This window comes from Periplaneta americana, chromosome 9, assembly GCF_040183065.1.
Source record: "Periplaneta americana isolate PAMFEO1 chromosome 9, P.americana_PAMFEO1_priV1, whole genome shotgun sequence".
Classification (NCBI taxonomy): Eukaryota; Metazoa; Arthropoda; class Insecta; order Blattodea; family Blattidae; genus Periplaneta; species Periplaneta americana.
The window spans coordinates 168747857-168754185 of NC_091125.1; the positions used below are offsets into that span (position 1 = coordinate 168747857).

The 6329-nt window shown below is 38.5% G+C and overlaps 1 non-coding gene across 1 annotated transcript; it reads left to right on the forward strand.

The window, feature by feature from the left end:
- The first annotated feature begins 3472 nt into the window (after positions 1-3472).
- TRNAN-GUU (transfer RNA asparagine (anticodon GUU)) lies at positions 3473-3544 on the forward strand. The gene has a single exon. It is a non-coding gene; the product is annotated as a tRNA-Asn (tRNA).
- Positions 3545-6329: the final 2785 nt, after the last annotated feature.

Genomic DNA, 6329 nt, shown 5'->3' on the forward strand with positions numbered 1-6329 from the left:
ACAAAATTCCGGCACATCCGGCGACGCTGATATAACCTCTGCAGTTGCGAGCGTCGTTAAATAAAACATAACATTTACATTAATTCACATTAATACACATATATACACGTGAGGATATGTAGACACATGCACATAATATTATTGATTGACACGCACAATCAACTACAGACACGGTAATTCATACGTAAACATAAGTGTACACATGTACACACTTGCACACATACTGGCTCACACTTACACATACGTATATAAGACACACACACAATGTTTACGGATGTACCTACTCTATATACACATGTGCACATGTATTAACTCAGCGCACATATTTCTTAAATAATAATAATAATAATAATAATAATAATAATAATAATATAATTAACAATAATAATAATAATAATAATAATAATAATAATAATAATTGTTTATTTAACCTGGCAGAGTTCAGGCCATACTACAACATTCTCTAACATTCAAACAGGAGTAAAACTGCGATACAGAAAACACTACAAATTTACAAAATATACGTACATAATAATATGTTCACATACAATAATTCATATACACTTATGTATACACGAGCACCTATATGTAGCCTACACACACGCACATCTGTATATTAATTTACACGCACACATACATGTTGTTGTTGTTGTTTAGTCAACTCTCCGAAGACAGTCTGAACCTCACAAGCAATACCAAGAAGGCACCACTTATGAGATAACTAGGCCAGGAGATAATGGGGTAGGGTGGCCAGTTTCTTTCCCCCTCCATTGCATACATCGCCGACTAGCTACATGTTACACTTGTCAGACTTCAGATTCATACAAACAATAGTTCTTCCTCTGATACATATCGTCAATTGAGAGGAACTGCCTTATAATAGATGTAAATATCAGCTACAACCGCAGTCAGAGGTACCATGAGATATGTAAAAGCTAACAATGTCACTAATTCCTGTTCCAGCATTACTATTATTATTATTATTATTATTATTATTATTATTATTATTATTATTATTATTATTGTTATTGTTGTTGTTGTTATAAGTGTTTTAACTTGAGTACAAGTTAATAGAAAATTTACACTTCATTCTTTTATTTTCAAGAGTGTGATTTTTGCACATGTTTAGCAAAAATCTTTCCCACAATCTTAAAAATTCTGACCTGTCTTCGGATAGGTGACTAAACAACACTCATGTATTCAGGTGTACCTTCGTAGAAACGTGCTTGTACACTCACACATACATAAACACATATGCGTACACATATCCTACGATAATTCACACGTACATCACTATACCTATGTGTATACGTATGTATACTTAATTCACAACTATTCAGACATACTCACGCACACACAAGTGAACCTATGTTCACAGGTACACCGATATTAATTCGGACTTACACACAAGTAGGTACGTACACACGTACTATAGACATACATATGTGCCTGGATATATAATTATTATGTTACACAGAACACTTCAAACACTGTCTGCGTCCATTTCAGTTGAATTAATGACGGTGCATCTCTCAGCTCTGGGCTACGGATCAGTAGCTTCGCACAGTATAGCCTATGCCACACCCTGGTCCATTACGCTCCGTCCTTGCAAATACGATATAGGAGTGAGAACACTCTTTGAGTCTAATTAAGGAATTTCAATTTTTGTTTTGTTTTAGAACATGCCTATGAATGCACTGCTATGATAGAGTGTGACTGTCACTCTCGTAATAAGAGGTTAATCAGAGTAACTTATCTGTCATTTATTAAATATGTAAGAGAACTTTTTCCAACTAACTCGCATAGAGTGAGACACTAGTTCGAGGTCTTCATTTAAGACTGTACAAGATGTCACATTAAAGATGGACAGACATAAAGACAGTATACGGGATTTGACGTCACGTCGTGCCTTCTGAACCTGTACGCCTTAGCCGCTTGGCGGAACTATTTAACAGTAAGTGTAATTTATCTTATACCTTTGCATGTTAAAAATATAGCAGAGTGAAATGTTCTTGATTTTCCAGCATTATCTTTAATTTTACCAGTAATTTCGCTTTTTGTCATCATCTTTTGTTCAACTCCTCGTCTTACTTATTTTTGCTGTTTGACTTGTTCTGTTTTCTTCTATTATGCAATTTTTCGTTTTCGGTCCCCTTTCCTATTATTGGTTTCTTTATTTTGAAACATCTTTCCTTAGTAATAACATTTCTTTTCTTCTTGTCTACCTTTAATCCTTCATACTCATCTTCTTTCTGTTTCTGTACTTCTTCCGTCTATGTCTTAAATTTTATTTTTATTCTTCTATGATACTTTTTCCTCTACTGTAATTATTTCAGTACTTACATTGTTTCTATTCTTCTCATATTACTTCTGTACTTTTCATATTATTCCTGTACTTCTTTTATTATTCCTGTATTTCTCATATTATTTCTTCATTTCTCATATTATTTACGTATTCATATTACTTCTATAGTTCTCACATTACCTGCTTTCTATACTTCTCATTTACTCGTATACTTCTCATATTATTCCTATAACCTACTTCTCATATTACTTCTTTTATTCTCATTTATTTCTATTCATCTCATATTAATTCTATTCTTCTTCTCATATTACTTCTATTTTTATTTCTATTTTATTTCTATTATTTTTTTCTTATTACTTCTCTTCTTGTCACATTACTTCTATTATACTCCTCATATTACTTTTGCGCTTCTCATATTATTCCTGTACTTCTCAATTATTTCTTTACTTCTCATGTCATTTTTTTACTTCCCATAATGTTTCTTTCCTTCTCATATTGTTTCTTTACTTCTCATATTGTTTCTTTATTTTCAAATTATTTATTTACTTCTCATTGTGGATATAGAGGGAAAAATTGGATCGGTGTCGGTTAGAGTTCCCGGGTAGCTCAGTGGTAGAGCGTTGGTACGTTAAACCAAAGGTTCCGGGTTCGATACCCGGCTCCGGAACAATTTTTCCCCTCGAAATTATTCAAATCAACTTTACAGGGAGTTATACCTGAAATCTTGATTTGCATAATACACATCACTGTTCGTTAACAGAAAACCACAATTTAAGTAACACAGAGTTAGTGTGCACTCGAAGTTGGTTGCTTGACTGTTGTCAGCCCACTTTGAGGTCTGTGGATATAGAGGGAAAAATTGGATCGGTGTCGGTTAGAGTTCCCGGGTAGCTCAGTGGTAGAGCGTTGGTACGTTAAACCAAAGGTCCCGGGTTTGATACTCGGCTCCGGAACAATTTTTCCCCTCGAAATTATTCAAATCAACTTTACAGGGAGATATACCTGAAATTTTGATTTGCATAATACACGTCACTGTTCGTTAACAGAAAACCACAATTTAAGTCACACAGAGTTAGTGTGCACTCGAAGTTGGTTGCTTGACTGTTGTCAGCCCACTTTGAGGTCTGTGGATATAGAGGGAAAAATTGGATCGGTGTCGGTTAGAGTTCCCGGGTAGCTCAGTGGTAGAGCGTTGGTACGTTAAACCAAAGGTCCCGGGTTCGATACCCGGCTCGGGAACAATTTTTCCCCTCGAAATTATTCAAATCGACTTTACAGGGAGTTATACCTGAAATCTTGATTTGCATACTTCTCATTATTTCTTTACTTCTCATATTACTTACATACTTTAGGTACTTCTGTACTTCTCCTCATATTACTACATTTCTCATATTACTCCTATACTCCGCCTCGGTTTACTCCATACTTCTCATATTACTTATATTCTTCTCCTCATATTAGCCAATTTACATTCTTCTCTTCGTATGACTTCTATTCTTCTCAGATTACTACTGTAGTCTCATATTATTTTTGTACTTCCCTCTTATTACTTCTCCGCCAGAGTGTCAATTATTATGGACTTCCCGTAATTATTACAAATTCTTCCCCCACTACTACGGCATTACGACCAAAGGGAAAATTATTACGGAAAAACAAAATTATCACGGAAAACATATTTCTTCCCAAAAGAGGAGAAAAAATGTGCAAAGAAATTTCCAATTGAGGATTAATTTATTAAGCATGCAGAAGTTGTAGGCCTAGATATTTCACACGGGAAAAATATTTTATATTTATCTCTTGAATATTTCATTCAGTGACTCCCAAATTTGGTTAAAGAAGGTGAACGTGACAGATTTGAAGAATATGTGCCTTACTTAACTTACATGTATATTACACTTGCACTTATTCTATTACTTCTTTGCTTCTCGTCTTCTTATTTCTCTATATTTAATACTTTTCCTCTTATTATCCCTGTACTTTCGCTTTTCAATTTCACCTTTCATTTTTCTTCAACTTTCTTGCTCGAGTTCAACCATTGACACCAATTAATTATTGCAGTGATTCCTATTCCCCCTAGCTCTGTGTATGTAAGAGAAACCCCATGTCTCTTTTGGGGAAGTGATGCATCTTCTAATATACGAGGCGCATCCAGAAAGTAAGTTTCCCGATTTTTTCCCTTGAAAGTAAACGTAATTAGCCGTGTCAATTGCGCATGCGTAACAGATCTATGACGTATCAATCATATGCCAGCCGGACAGGTCCCGCCTGGTGCTAGTAGCGTGGCAGCAGTGGTCCGAAATGGAAGCTCTTTTTCCTTCTCCCGCCGCCTGCGAGGTTCGGTTGGTAATAAAGTTCTTTAATGCACAAAGCATTGCGCCAATTGAAATTCATCGGCAACTCTGTCAGGTCTATGGGCCGAACATCATGAGTAAGCAGATGGTGCGTCGCTGGTGTAGGCAGTTTTTCGAAGGTCGTCAAAGTGTCTATGATGAAGAGCGCAGTGGGCGACCGTCCCTCACCAATGATGATCGTGTTGAGCTGGTGCGGCAGTGCATCATGGAGAACCGTCGCTTCACGATTACGGAGCTGAGCAGCCATTTTCCGCAGATATCGCGATCCTTGTTGCATGAGATTGTCACTAAGCACCTGCTGTTCAAAAAAGTGTGTGCCAGGTGAGTGCCGAAAAACCTGACACCCGAACACAAAATTCAACGTTTAGGAGCAGCACTGACATTTCTGCTACGGTATCACGATGACGGCGACGAGTTCCTCGACAGGATCGTCACAGGCGATGAGACTTGGATTTCGCACTTTACTTCACCCCGGAAACCAAGCAGCAGCCAATGCATTGACAGCATAGTGGATCTCCGGTCAGGACGAAATTCAAACAGACGCTGTCGGTACGGAAGTGATGTGCACGGTGTTCTGGGACAGGAAGGGCATTCTGCTCATTAACTTCCTTCCAACAGTGAACGCTAATCGTTACTGTGAAACACTGCGAAAATTGCGACGTGGCATTCAAAACAAGAGGCGTGGAATGCTTACTGCAGGTGTTATGCTCCTCCATGACAATGCTCGTCCACATACGGCTCGGCGCACAGCAGCTGTTTTGACGGAATTTGGCTGGGAGTTGTTTGATCATCCACCCTACAGTCCTGATCTTGCTCCCAGCGATTTTCACGTTTTCTTGCACCTCAAGAAATTCCTGTCCCCCGGTGAGCGTTTTGGCAACGACGAAGAGCTGAAGACGTCTGTCACACGCTGGTTGCATTCACAGGCGGCAGAGTTCTACGACAGAGGGATACAAAAGTTGATCCCACGATACGACAAGTGTCTCAATTCTGATGGTGGCTATGTTGAAAAATAGCTGAAATATTGCTGTACTTGTTGCCAATAAATGTTTTCCTGAAAGTGTGTGTTTTTTTTTAATAGGGAAACTTACTTTCTGGATGCGCCTCGTAGAATTCTTCATCAACAAATTTGACATTCACGTCTGCAAGTGAGTATAGCAAATATGGCATAATTATTAGTCTTCTTCATTATAGAGAAATAATTTTCCGATATTCCGAATCTTGCGGTTTGATAGCTTAACAATATTTTTGAAAGTTCGTTACTCTATACTATCGTGCAAATCACGCCTTATTTTCAAGTAGGCCTACACAATATATAGTTGGCGAACGTGAAGATCCTGGTCGCGGCCGCAGGTATGCACTGTCGGTTGTCAGTCAGTCGGCTCGGCGCGGCGCTGCGAGCTCCGGGTCGGGTGATCCATCAGCAGTGAAGAGACGTGTTTCATTATTCAGGCCCGCCTGTCGGAAATCACGCGCACCAGTCAATCACCGGGGACGGCAGCAGATAAAAAACGGGCGAAAAGTGCGCTGGAAACCGCGTTAAAAATAAATATATAACAATAGCACGTGATAATGACAGCGGCGCGGACGTGTGACACGGATACATACGGCTCTGCTAATTGGGCGATTGATGCAAATCCGACGTTCGCAGCGAAACTTGATCATTATCGCAC